Genomic DNA, 14,228 nt, shown 5'->3' with positions numbered 1-14,228 from the left:
TGAAACGAAAAACTCACCGTGGCATGGAAGCCACCCGAGCTGGGCATTTTACTAAAAATTTGCAGTCCATTTATCGCCATCCGCCTACAACTGGGGCACCCATCCGCCATCCGTTTGTCTGCCATTTTGTTCGGCCGGACCAAATAGTAATCACCTATAGGCCAGTCCGACAATCATTTTAAACAGGCTTCCGTTTCCGTTACCGTCTACAAACTACAACCAACTTTCACTCGACTTTTCAACATGCCGTCAGCATGGCCGACTGGGAGGACTTTGCTTCCCTCTTTCCTGCCGTTTGGACCACAGGAGTGAGCCTACGTCATTGAAAGGTACCTTTGTTTATATTGCCTTCGGGTGAAGGAGCCACTTGGGTTTAGGCTACTACGTACACAAGCATCGATCTGGCCAGCAACGGTATGTGACACTGGGTTCTGTGACTTTCTTTTGTGGTTGCCGGCTATGGCTAAAATTGATTGGGCCCGTAGATTAATACTGGACCATTTAAAAATTGATTTGTGAAACAAGACAACTTGAGAGGACATTTTATTTCTGTATTTTTCTAATTTCAAAAATAAATATTCTTATTTTGATATAAATAAGAGTATTTACTGACAGCTGGGACAGCCTCCAGCACGCCCGCGACCCTTGTGAGGACAAGCAGTATAGATTATGGATGGATGGAAGAGTGTTTACTGTGTGTGTTTACTGCCTACTTGGAAATGTATGTCACAAGTAATTTTAATATTTTTTAAGTCCAGTGATTTTACTAAGGATATACGAGTAAAAGAAGTTTAAGAGGCATGAGTGTTAGAGTTACACATGCTAGAGCGGCGCCACACGCGCACACAAACACACACACGCAGGATTCCTTGGTGTGTTTCTCAAAATCCCTTCATTAAGGCTAAAAAACACAAGCCAAGTGAAACAGGGCACGCTTTGCTGCGCTTCTGAGACAGTTAAGCTATGCGATGGTGCATGTGTGCTCAGTGGATTAGTTGTAACTGTCATTGGGGTCGATTAGATTTATAATAAAAGTGTAATGTTAGACATATCATCGGCACACTGGATCCTCGACACGTACCGGTAATGAAAGATTTGCCATGTTGACGAGTCTTTGAACTCTCAGACATAATAACCAAACGTTGAACACTTATCTTGCTGCAAGTGAGACACCCAAGCTATTATGCAATAAAATAAAGCTAAAGAGTATTTTCACACTACTTCACCTTGGTCTGTTTTAATACTTAGTTCGTTATCCCTTTTTGTGTGATTTGCTTCGTCATGTGACAAGAAGAAATCAGCAATCTAATGAAACTGATAATAAGAAAGGTGGGGGTGTAGCCCTTATTTATGAATCTGATTTCAAACTTAGCACGCAATCTAGCGACGCCTTTAAAACATTTGAAGTGCTCATTATGCGATCTACAGCCTCATTGCTGTTTTTTCTCGCAGTTATTTACCGTCCCCGCGGCTCGTACGCTGAATTTTTAGATGGGTTCTCTGGGTTTTTGGCTAATTTGGTAACTCATGCAGATAATATAGTGATTATGGGTGACTAACATTCATATGAATCTCCCGTCGGAACCACATAAAGCGGCGTTTCAGACAATAATTGATAGCTTTGATTTCACGCAGATAATTGATGAAGCGACGCATAAAAATGGTAATACTTTAGATTTGGTACTAATCCGAGGTTTAGCATGCTCAAATGTAATGGTGTTACCGTATACTACTGTTATGCCTGACCATTACTTTATCAAATTTGAAGTGCGGGCTCATTACCATCGTCCTGACCACAATCCAAGCTTTAGCAGCCGAAATATTAGTTCTTCAACCACCGCTGCGCTGTCTGAGCTACTGCCCCTGGCAACTGCTTAGTTTCCGAGCTATATTGGTTCGATTGACAATCTCACAAATGATTTTAATGCTTCGTTGCACCATTAAGACATAAAACTCATCTTAAACGGCTTACTCTGTGGTTTACTGAGGAAACCCGCTCACTTAAACAATCAGGTAGGAAGCTAGAGTGCAAATGGCGTGCGACTAAACTTGAGGTCTTCTATCAGGCATGGGGTGATAGCTTACTAATATATAAAGAAGCACTCCCCTTAGCCAAAACTAATTACTTTTCCAGATTAATTGTTCTAAATAAAAACAATCCTAAATATTTATTTGATACAGTGACAATGCTAGCGCAACAGCCGCCGACCTCCAATAGCTCCTCTCATTCAGCCCATGGCTTCATGCAATTCTTTACGCAGAAGATTGAGCGCATTCAGGACGAGATTAAGGACACCGCTCCTAAAACCCTGTTGAATTCCACGAATACTGATGTTAGTAGGGGTATTATAGCTGATAACTGTCTGACAACCCTATCTCTTTTCAAAATAGTATTTCTTGAAAGCCTAACAAAATTACTTGGTGCGGCAAAACAGACAACTTGCATGCTTGACCCGCTTCCTGGTAAACTCATCAAATAATTGTTTACAACCCTAGGACCCTCCGTCTTAAATATCATTCACTTATCACTCACCTCAGGCACTGTACCAGCAGCCTTTAAAACCGCTGTTATTCAACCTCTGCTTAAGCGGCCAAACCTTGATCCAGAGAACCTCCGTAATTATACGCTGGTTTCAAATCTCCCGTTTATTGCAAAAATTCTCGAAAAAGTTGTAGCGCAACAGCTTAGTGACTCTATGGCCGCTAATAATCGATTTGAAATTCTTCAGTCAGGATTTAAAGCCCATCACTCTACTGAGACGGCTCTTGCTAAAGTGACTAATGATCTTCTCTTAGCTATGGACTCCGACACCTCATCAATACTACTCTTACTTGACCTTATAGTGCTGCTTTTGACACCGTCGATCATAACATACTATTAGAACGCCTTGAAGGATGTGTTGGTATCTCAGGCTCAGCACTTTCTTCTTTCTCCGCAGGGATCCGTACTAGGACCCCTATTGTTTAGCATCTACATGCTTCCACTGGTGATATTATACATAAATATAACATTAGTTTTCATTGTTATGCTGACGATACCCAATTATATATGCCGCTCGAGAATATTACTAGAACCGCATTTGTCCATCTCCGTAATATTGCTAAAATTCGTACGATTCTGTCGAATAGTGATGCAGAAATTTTAATCCACGCATTTATTATGTCTTGCCTCAATTATTGTAACGTTTTGCTCTCTGGTCTTCCCATGTCTAGTATTAAAGGTCTGCAGTTAATCCAAAAAGACTCTTGACAAGGATGAGAAAGTTCGATAATATTACTCCGATATTAGCCAATTTGCATTGGCTCCCAGTCCACTTGAGATGCGATTTCAAGGTTTTGCTACTTACCTACAAAATATTGCATGGCTTAACACCTTCCTATCTCGTCAACTTAGTGAGACCATATGTTCCGATCCGAAACCTTCGGTCACAAAATGCTGGCCTTTTAGTGATCCCGAGAGCCGAAAAGAAGTTCGCAGGCTCTAGAGCGTTTTCTATTCGGGCACCGATGCTTTGGAATGCCCTACCCGCGGATATTAGAGGCACTACCTCAGTAGAAATGTTCAAAACACGACTTAAGACTTATTTGTATGATTCTGCGTTTAGTTTAAACTGTTGGCCTCTTTACTGCCGCTTATATTCTTTTTCTGCCCCCTTTTCCCAGGCTTGGAAATTAGGTGATGACGACTGAATTGGAGGTTGCTGTTTTCGATCCAACAGCAACTGACTGCTACAAGATTGGAGGCTGACCACATCCTCGGAGGCGCTGTTATGGAGATCTCTACATTGATGACCATTGGGCCCCTGCTCACTTCATCGATGTCATCTTCCTACAGCACTTCATTTGATTAACTTTCACATCACTTTAACAAACACTGTATAGTACTACAATGTGTATTCAATGTTGCCCACTCGGCATCCATTGCAGCCTGATTATCCTGGAAGGGGGATTCCCCCATCTGTGGTCCCTTCTCAAGGTTTCTCACTTTTCCCCAGATGTTTTTTTTTGAGTTTTTCCTTGCCCTCCTGGGGGTTAAGATCAGGGGATGTCGTGTATATGATCTGGTGCATATGTGAAGCTCTTTGAGACTTTACCGTGATTAAGGGCTATATAAATAAATTTGACTTGACTTGACTAACTGTGGTGTGATTCAGTTGTGATGAATAAAAGATCAATCTTGAATGTTTGAATCACAGTTGTCCATTCACTTCATAATGGTGATCTATCTACAGGTAGCATGTAAGCACGAGGCTGTTGACTACAGGTGCTTAACTTTTCTTCATGTTGCATGTGGTTTCAGTTGGTACTACAGCATCAACTTCTGTTCCTGTCCCTGCAACCAATAAGAGAAGCATCCAACCTCAGGGGTTTGTTGTGATGCATTTACATTTGCTTCCAAGTTTTACCAGCAAACAGAAAATGAAACCCGTCAACTGATTTGGACCAGAGGAAAACAACTACACCCCTTACACTACTATGTCTTGTATGTATGTGTGTGGGTTGATTTTTATCTCCTTTGTGCATTTTCACTTGAAAGTGCCATTGCCAAACAGTCCTCCTGTAATTCTACTCTTCCTCTCTCCACCTACAATATGGCTACATATCTTTTGCCCACACTGCAGATTGAAAGGAATCTGCCGCAGAGGAGAGGACGATCAGAGGGCGCGTAATTGAAAACACACAAGAGAGCCCAGCTGCCAAGGAAGGTGTGGTGTGTGTGTGTGTGTGTGTGTTTGGATGCGAGGCAACGAGGGAGAAAGTTCTGATGGACAAGAGGTTTGAATTGCGAAAGACACAAACTCACCCTGCTTGACATCTGACAAAGTACTAAGTTTCCTCGCCTCCCAAAAAGCATCAAATACTAGTTCTGGGAGAAAAGAGACTTCTGAGATCTGCTGTGTTGACTGGCCCACCCCCTTTTATTGGTGTCAGCCTATTGATCGACATTGTCATCAAACTTTAATAGGAGGCAATAGGGTTCTTCCAAAGTAAAATGCAGTGCTACCCATTTGGGACAAGTCCTACAATTTGCCTTGAATAATAATGATGTTTTATGATGTGTCAAGACTGTGGTCTGTTAAGTAAGTAAGCACCAAAAACTGTCTCGATTTAGCGAAATATCATTTAAGGCCAAATCATCAGATTAAGATAGGGAAAGATTGTGGCTTTGGTGAAAGTTACTACTTCCTTGAGTGTTACACCCCTTTCATCATGTCATTAAGAAATTACCACAATGACGTCATTTGCGATTTGAGACATAAAGCTTATGGCTGGAAACAGGAAGCCAACAGCGATACTGTATATCCCATTACAGCACCAGCGTTTTGTCAAAAACAGCCTCGACGCATAGTTGGAAATTGGACTCCTATTGCTCCCGTCTGCTGTCTCGCTGACGTCATTCCCCATGGTCACGTCGGCTGTGACCACCAAAAGGCATCTGACTTGAGCAGCTTTATTTGATATGACGAACTTGACTATATTTAAAACAGATGTGCTTCAGTTGGGCTGATAACTTTCAAAATAGCCACATCCGTTAAAAATAACTGCTTCTTGTCTGGTCTGTAATTCCACCTGTGGTCCTCTGTAAGAAGACAACAAGAGTCCATTTCTGTCCCGAATAAGCCATTTTTCCTTTACAGGTTCCAGAACGGCCTGATACCGGCTTCGCTTGGCCTGGCCTGGCCTCTGTTGCTTTTCCACTACAACAGGTGCCAAACAATTGGGGCGGGATCAACTGAACTGTGCAAGCCTCCAGTGTGTGGGTCCTGGAATAAAATGTTAAGATTTCATGAGTGGTAAAACCCGGACACTGTTTTTGCATGATGTAGCCACCCCGCAAATTACAGCCCATCAAATGCAAAAAAACTCTCTCGCGGACGATAAAATCAATTTCCACTTCCAGGTTCAAGCCAGAGAGAGATAAGACATAAAAATACAGTATTTCTACACTGCAGAGATGAGAAAAGCACTGACATTCTGTACTTGACTAAAAGTACAATTACTTATATGAAAAAAACAACTTTGGTAAAAGTATTCATACAGATAATTACTCAAGCAAACGTAAAAAAGTACAGGCTCTGCAATGTACTTTGTGAGTAAAAGTAAAAAGTGTTTTTACCGGACATTTCATCCTCATATATAATTTGAGCGCTATTAAATTTGAAAGGTCGTGACACCATATAAACTGACTGGATTGGTTTTAACTGTGATGTGATGAATCATGATAGTAGACCCACCCATTCAATATAGAATTGCTATATGATACCAATGGTTCTCAAACTTCAAAATTTCAAGGTCTTCCCGAGACCAAACAAATGGAACCAAATGGTCTACCACGCTAATTCAGCATGTTATGTTAAACTAATGTCATTTATCAGGGCCAAGCTAACAAAAGGGTAATCATTTAGCTTTACCTTGTTATGTTTTGGAACTCTTTTTGGCGGCAAGCTCATGGATTTTAGGCTTGCACAGGACACAATGGATTCACCAAGAATCGTTCTTCAAGCCGACCCGTCCCAACATTTCCCGCAGGTAAGGCCATGGGTGGGCGTCAGCCCGCTGCTGATTCGAGCCCATATTGTTGACAGATTCAACGTTAACATACTCCACGTCGTCGATCATCTTACTTCTTTTCACCTTCCAATTAAATAATCTTCTGTAGCGGGTAGCATAGCGTCTTCTCGGGTGATGTCATAGCTTGAGCTTGTCAAAGTGACCAGGGAGGAGCAAGGCCATTTCAATGAATAACCGGTACAGTAGAAGAGTGCCTTAAGAGTCCAAGGTCAATTTCTGTACCCTTTCCAGGACCCAAACATGTAATTAATTCAGTATAATCTATTATTTCAAAAACTGCTCTCGCATAGTTTTTCTGTAAATGGGAATATAAATTGGAAGTGTACAATAAACTAGGGGATAGCGAGTTTTTTTTTTTTTTAAACCCTTAACTTGATTTAACTCTCATCTCCACTACCTTAATATTTCTTATGCATCTTACATTATCCCTGATACACTAGGCAGAATGTGTACAAACATAAAAAAAGCCATACAAAAAACTGAAAGGCACACGAATAAGCGAGATCAGCCGATTCACGTACCGGATTCTTGTTTGTGTTTTTGACCAAATTTTATTTAAATTCTTAATTTTAGACAAAACTTGTCTGAACTTGTCTGTAAATTGTAGATACAATATTCGACGCAAGGAATGAGTAAGAATAGGTGATAGATACATTTTTCTGTGTTTATGGTTGTAATTAAATCCCCCCAATTTGGCCGCAGCGGCCACCTGAGAGGCTCATGCTATGTAACACTATTCGCTCCTACTTGGGAGCATCCAAAGTAGGCCTCTCGCTAAGATTTAGTACTATTAGCGCAAGTGCAATTTATACGGAGGACAACATGAGGTTTCTGTCACAGGCCTCTGAAATATGTGTCCGGAATGTAAGCCACGAGGATGAAAAGCTATCAGGGCTGGGAGATAATTCAAATTGAAAAACATGGCCATACAGTTGAATCCCATACTCCAGGTATCCAATTTCAAATGAGTACTGTGCTTGAATGCAATTCAACGTCTGGATTGTTTGATTGTTTTGGGCTGTCTGGGCTCTGAGTCATGTGGCAGTGCTCCTCGGGACACATGCCAAACTCATAGCATATGTTGGAAGGGTATGACAGGAGTTCAGTCAGTATGTGTTTTTGAAGTGCACGTACACACACGCACACGCACACACACGCATAAACATATACTGACAGCCACACACTGAGAAATGGCCTTTGTTTGAACGGTAGGGTTTTTGGCACGCATACACACACATGAATTTTGAATGTATTTGTGTTAGAGTTTGCATACTGACATACACCTCATCCGTCTGCGGGTTTTATTATATTTGTATCATTTGGGCAAATGATGTTTTGCATATATGGGTTTACATGCCTCAATTGTTACAGATGTCTGCCAAACACAACCAATGAGAGGCAGTATCCTTGCCCTTCATCTTTTGGGATGTGGATATCTTCAACATCTGGACACGTCTGTGGTTGTGAGTTGGCAAAGTTAGACGTGTGACATGATCAAAACATATCCGAGCCAGCCTTATCTTAACAGCAGCTTTTATCCGCCATGCCGACCGGTGTTCTGGTATTTTTCTGTATTTCCCCATTATTTGTGTGTTTTTCACGCTTTTTGCCGCTCTCTCCCTTTTGCTCCTTTTCTTCCTCTTGCCCCATTTTGATTCATTATGTGCCAGTTTGGGTAGTGAGGTTGGAGCTCCCCAGACCCTGGAGGGGTATTGGAGCCTTCGGAACACTGCACTCCACCTCTTCGTGCGTGGTCATTGTCAACGTAGGCTAATGGTTAAAGCGAGGTTTCAATGAGAGAGGACAAAAGGTCACTGAGGGTCACTTTGGCATCCCGACATGAAAGGAGCTCCCTGTTTCAATGAGGATTAACGCCCCCCAAAAATCCATTGATTGTAACACTACAAGTGCTGCCAGCATCTTATACATGTGAATTCCCCACCCACCTCCTCTCTTCTAGTTGGAAAATTTCGTTTTCATAATAAGAGATGACGTTCATTCTAAAAGATTTTGTTTTTCCGTACGGTGGAGTGACAAGATGACAAATTTAAAACAAAAGTGCATTCATGGGTAGGTATGGGACTATGGAATGCAGATGGAATCAAACTAGCAGCGCGTACATTTCATGTGAGTAGTATGCACAGCATATGTACTGTAATTTCAGATTCACAGGGTGGAAGGGTATGTGCACATACTGTATGTAGATGTATTAAAACAATGGCATACAGCATTCTACTTCTAAATAGGTTTCATTGCTTTTTGGCAGAAATTGAACCAATAATTGCCTGTCAAAGGCCAAAGGTCTTCTCTCTTAACCCACACGAACACAATCATACATGCACAAAAGACAAACACACAATGCAAACATCACTTAGCGTGAAGTTAAATGAGTTCGGTGTCGGCAGCACTAATGGTCAAACTCTGCTCCTTGACCCCTCAGATGCCTTTCATCAGCCGCGTGGGTGTGTGTGTGTGTGTGTGTGTGTGTGTGTGGGTGGGTGGGTGGGTGAGTGAGCGCATGTGAGGGAATTCAAGTGTCTGTGTGGCAAAAGGCAGATTAAGGTCTAGCGGCAGAGCTCATTTAGAGGTTAATGTGTCAGCGAATGAAATGAATGGACCACGATGAGGTGGAATCCCCAGCACGCAGTCATGCTGTATCCCCGACAAAGCCGCTTGCATTGCACACTCATGTCCCCGGACGTGCTCAATTTGGGTCTACATTTCAGGGTTTGCATCATGGTGAGCCTGGAGAGGAAATGAGATGAGAAACCGGAGGGAGGAAGGTGATGGATGGGGGGTGGGGGGGGGGCACTGTATGCATATGGCTTTGTGACCTTTTGACTATGCTGTACAATAGCCACTCAGTTCCAATCGTCACGTCTCCTCAGAGCAGAGGCCTGGCCACGGGGTGCCGCTTGACTGGGTTGGCACCCATTTGGGAATCATGGGCATCGTTGATAAGTACATTCCTCACTGGCACTAAAACTTTATGTCGCCATGCATCTCGTGGGTCATTATTACAGGGTCCTTCCAAGTCACATTATCCCATCGTTAACTTCAAACACGTTCCTGCGGCCCAGGTCAATCATGCAGAACCAAGCTTATTCAGGGCCATTCCTTGAGCTCCAGTGTTTATGACATGTTTTCTCACACGCAGTGTTATGACAATTCCTCTAATCAGAGACAACAGGTCAGACGAGCGTGATGCTTCTTAATGAATGCACCACTTGAATCTTTGAACCTCTTTAATATCCAACATGCCAAATGAAGTGTGATGCATGTTGTTTCAATGTGCTGCGTTGTTATTCACATCACGATTAAGGCCTCGTGTGTTTCATCTGATAAGAATGGATGCCTTAATTATCTCCACATCACTTTTAACATTTTGGCTGCATTATGTAAGAGGGCCACCCAACATTCTGACGTGTTGGATTTGCAATTAGGACTACAAAGTATTTCACAACGAATCATGCAACAGTTTCATTGTTTTTGTCAATATTTCCATGCAAATCAGAGTGAAATCTGGAAATTCTTTGCAGAGCCTGTTGAACTAAAGGCTCCGGGGAGCCCAGCACACATGTGTGTCACTGATTAATACTGCAGGCTTTCCCAAAAAATGGGAGGTTGAGGAAAAACGAAAACACCAACTATCAAAAGAAAAACACAGATTTCCCATCATCATCATCTTCTCTGTCACAAGCCAACAGTGGACGTTCTGGGAAATAAGTTGAGCGTTAAACCTTATGATTCAAGGGTCAAACACCACTTCAAAATGCATCACGCCCACATTGAACGTCTTTCACATTTTAAACCCGCATACACGCAACCATGATAAGAAAAATGGTAAAGCCACTGAGCTCCCCCAACATTCACAAGGATATGTGTGCTTTTGATATTGTGGTCGCTAAGTGAAACCGTGGCCCTTTTTTGCACACTGTGCCGTGTGCCAAGATAGGCTCTGGAACGCTGGGAATTCTTTGCACAAGGGTGCTGCAGTCTGTCCATGATATACAGTATTATTACATACATACTGTGCATCAATGCTTTGCGTTATTATGTGGCTGTGGTTAAATTACAATGGCATCCATTTACTTTTATTTTGATATATCTTGACACACCAGATGGTTTGTGTCACAAATCCACCTGGGTGAGAGATGATAGAATCTGTTTGTAAAAGAGTTCTGAAGTTGACTGAGAGGTTGAAGTCTGCCACATCTATTACAATCCAATCAATAAATTGCATACATTTTGACAGTCTTTTCCCCCGTAACAATTAGTAATGACAGAGCTCTTTAACATCAAGGTGACCAGATATCCTCAAACCACTTTTGACTTACAGGACTTACAAAAACCATTAATAGATACTTTAGGGAATCTAAAGTAACGTGCAGTTGTGCTCCTAGTCACCCATTAGTTGGCAGACATACAGGTACAGTTGTGCTTGTAGGTTTAGTAGCACATTATAATTCAGAGACAGCAATGGGGTGTGGGGTTCCCACATCCTCCTTCTGGAGTCCTGTCTGTGCCACTTTGTAGGAGTGACCACCCTGAATCCCTGGGCTTGCATATCCCTCTCGGATGGATGAACCCGTCCGTCTCCCAGTTCTTAATGTGTTGTGACTCCAGACACATCTAATTTCTAAGGTGCATGTGTGGTGGTGTTGTTTCCCTGGCACGTTCCCCTAAACACACGCCTATGGGATTTGGTTGCTTGGTGCGGGCTCACTATGTACTGTATTGGACACATACAGTATGTGTACAGTTTGGCCCAGAAGTATTTGGACAATGGCTATTTTACCTATACCACGGCAATAGAGCAGCTGTAATTTAAAACATTTCCCAAAAAGGTAACTTCACAGTAGAAGATTTACCATTCATGAATTATAGCCAACTCATATAGAATATCTTCATATTTACGGGTTAAAAATAATTTGGACAACTGACATTATTGTAAATATAATAGGGGTGTAACAAAAAACGTTTTGAATTGGAAAATTGGTTTTGACGTGAGTGCATCGAATTGTACACGATCGAATGGTTCCACTTCATATATATATATATATATATATATATATATATATATATATATTCTAATAACCAACAGCATACACCTTCGATGATTCAATCTTGTCTTATTGTAAGGCATGTATGCAGTTTGCAATTTCACCTCTCAGGTGAATGGTTGACACAGATATGACAAGAAACAACAACAAAAAATTGTGTTTTGACCTGCTTTAAACCTGCCAGATTTTGTGTCTGCACCATATAGTTTTTGAGCATACTTAGTGGAGAATACTCCTATGGTAAAGGAAGCATTTACGGCAGAACTACTGTATTGGACTCACACGCACTCCCACACTAATCCACCAAAGGACAAACAGCTTTTGTTTTTGTCATGCAAGGACTGGAGAGGCAAAAGAGGCTTCCCTGGGAAAGGGCTGTGGTGTTTGCTCTCTCCAAAAATCACCGGGCTCATTAGAGAAGACATTTCCGAGTTGGAAAGGCACACACAATACATCACACTTCACATCACTGACCTATTTACAGGGTGGCTTGCAACATATCGATAAAACAGGTAACAGGCCACCACAAGGGACAGGTCCATGCATTGCAGGGAACATATCAAGTCATCATCTTCTGGAGTTACATTCAGTGAAGGCTGATCCTACTGAGCCTTAGACGCCTATTAGACGTCTCATCTAAATTTAGACCGAAATTCACCCGTCTATAATCGGTCTATATTCTAGCCCGAATCTAGACAATAAATTTAATCCAGTTTTAAATTAAAAATAACTAAGTTGTATAAATGATGGCAAAATGTTGTTATTGATCAACGTACAGAGAAATTTAGATTTAGACTCGATTTTAGATGTCTGAATCAAGATCTCACACCAAATCTGCACGATTGAATTCAAAACAGGAAGTCCTCAAATTATGACGTACGCGACCTACGACGTTTCGACTTTACGATGCCCATGCCTCTTCCTCCATTTTGTCCCCAGCACTATAGTGACTAAGTTTACATGCAGTCAATATTCGGGTTAAGGTCAACATTTCATATACTCAAACATTTGAAATAACCTGTTTAAATGAGTGAGAGGACAGAGTTGCTCCGGCATTTGAATAATCCCCTGTGAACAACGATGCATGGCGTTGTGACACAAATGGACGTCATTTCCACTTGTTACTTTCAACTGTCAATAAAACACTTGACATTCATGTCACTTATCACAGGAATGAAGCAGTGCTCCGTCTCTGAGCTTGTTTACCTCAGCTTATGTTTTTATTTTAATGTATTTTCGTTTTTTTATACTAAGTATTTTGACGTAAATGTCGACTTTAATGGTGAAATCCAACATACGCGGAAATTCGGGTTACAGTGTAGGAACGGAAAATCAGCAACTTCCTGTACCTTAAATATTTTATGTTGACCAAAAAAATAACTGCACACCTGGATCAGAGTAAAATAAAATGCCAGTTCACACGAATGGCGATTGGGGCCTGCAGCCCAAATCTAAATAACCTTGGTACTAGATGGTATTATCTTTATAACTCTATGATACCCCTCCACTAGGAGGCAGCAATGCGCTTCAACTTTTTGTTGATCTGACGGAAGAAGAAGAAGTGCGAGAAGAGCATTTGGAGTGCCAACAACTTTTGAGTTGGACACCTATTGCTTCGAAAACAAAAACTGTTTCTCATAGACGCCGAGAAGGGCTGCTTATAGGTGAATGCTCGATTCTACATTATTGAAAATGTTGTTTTGTCCTGCATTGTTTTTTCATTTAATTATCAATTCGTTTTCAGCAAACCGAGTGCGAGTAAGCTATAGCTTGCCTGCTAGCTTGCAATTAAGTTGCCATCAATTAAACATGGTGTTAGTTGTTTTATTTTTTAATAATTTGGAAGAAAAGTGCTTCTGACACACACGTTAAGGTTATATGTGTTGCAAGAATGTAGGTGTGAGTGGGGGTTAAGTTAACCCTCTTACCATTAAAAAGGATTAATAACAATAATTTTAAAAACTTTTCTTTCATCCTTTTTAATGATAAGCACTTCGTGTTTCACGAAATGTATAAAAGCTGGAATAGGCTCCAGCACGCCCGCGACCCTTGTGAGGATAAGCGGTGTAGATAATGGATGGATGGATAGGTTTGTCGTGTATTACACGTCTGTATGACATTAAGATTCTGTAAAGGGGTTTAAATTTGGTATAAAAGTAAATGTCTATCAAACAACGTCTATAAATAGGCGTTCATTAGCAGTTATTTGAACGTCTCAGATTAGACAAGGCATATAGACATAGTCGTCTTTTAGACATCTATTAGACGGCTAGTCTCAGTTTAGGCGGCTAAAACATTTCATTTTTAGACCAGTGGTCGACCGATTTTAGCCTTGACGTCTCAGGCAGTGATTCTCAACCAGTGTGCACGAATGTGTGCCACGCGAGATCATCAGCTGTGCCGCTGGAAATTATCCAATGTCAATTATTTTGACAAAAAAATATATATTCTAATTTAAAAGAACTGTTTTGTTAATTGATGTATTTCAACCATCTATCGTAACAGGCAAAACTATCAAATATTCTTCCACTAGATGACAGAAGGTACATAATGACCCTGTATAGCCACCTTCTTGTGAATCGTTTTGCTAAG

At 41.3% G+C, this 14,228-nt stretch overlaps 1 pseudogene; it reads left to right on the top strand.

Moving 5' to 3' along the window:
• Positions 1–1,566: 1,566 nt before the first annotated feature.
• On the top strand, positions 1,567–5,656 carry LOC147148438 (uncharacterized; annotated as a pseudogene).
• Positions 5,657–14,228: the final 8,572 nt, after the last annotated feature.

This window comes from Filicampus tigris, chromosome 4 (assembly GCF_054856515.1).
Source record: "Filicampus tigris isolate MCC_2025a chromosome 4, RoL_Ftig_1.0, whole genome shotgun sequence".
In the NCBI taxonomy this organism is placed as follows: Eukaryota; Metazoa; Chordata; class Actinopteri; order Syngnathiformes; family Syngnathidae; genus Filicampus; species Filicampus tigris.
The sequence above is the reverse complement of the archived record's forward strand: the minus strand, read 5'-3'. Positions and strand labels throughout refer to the sequence as shown.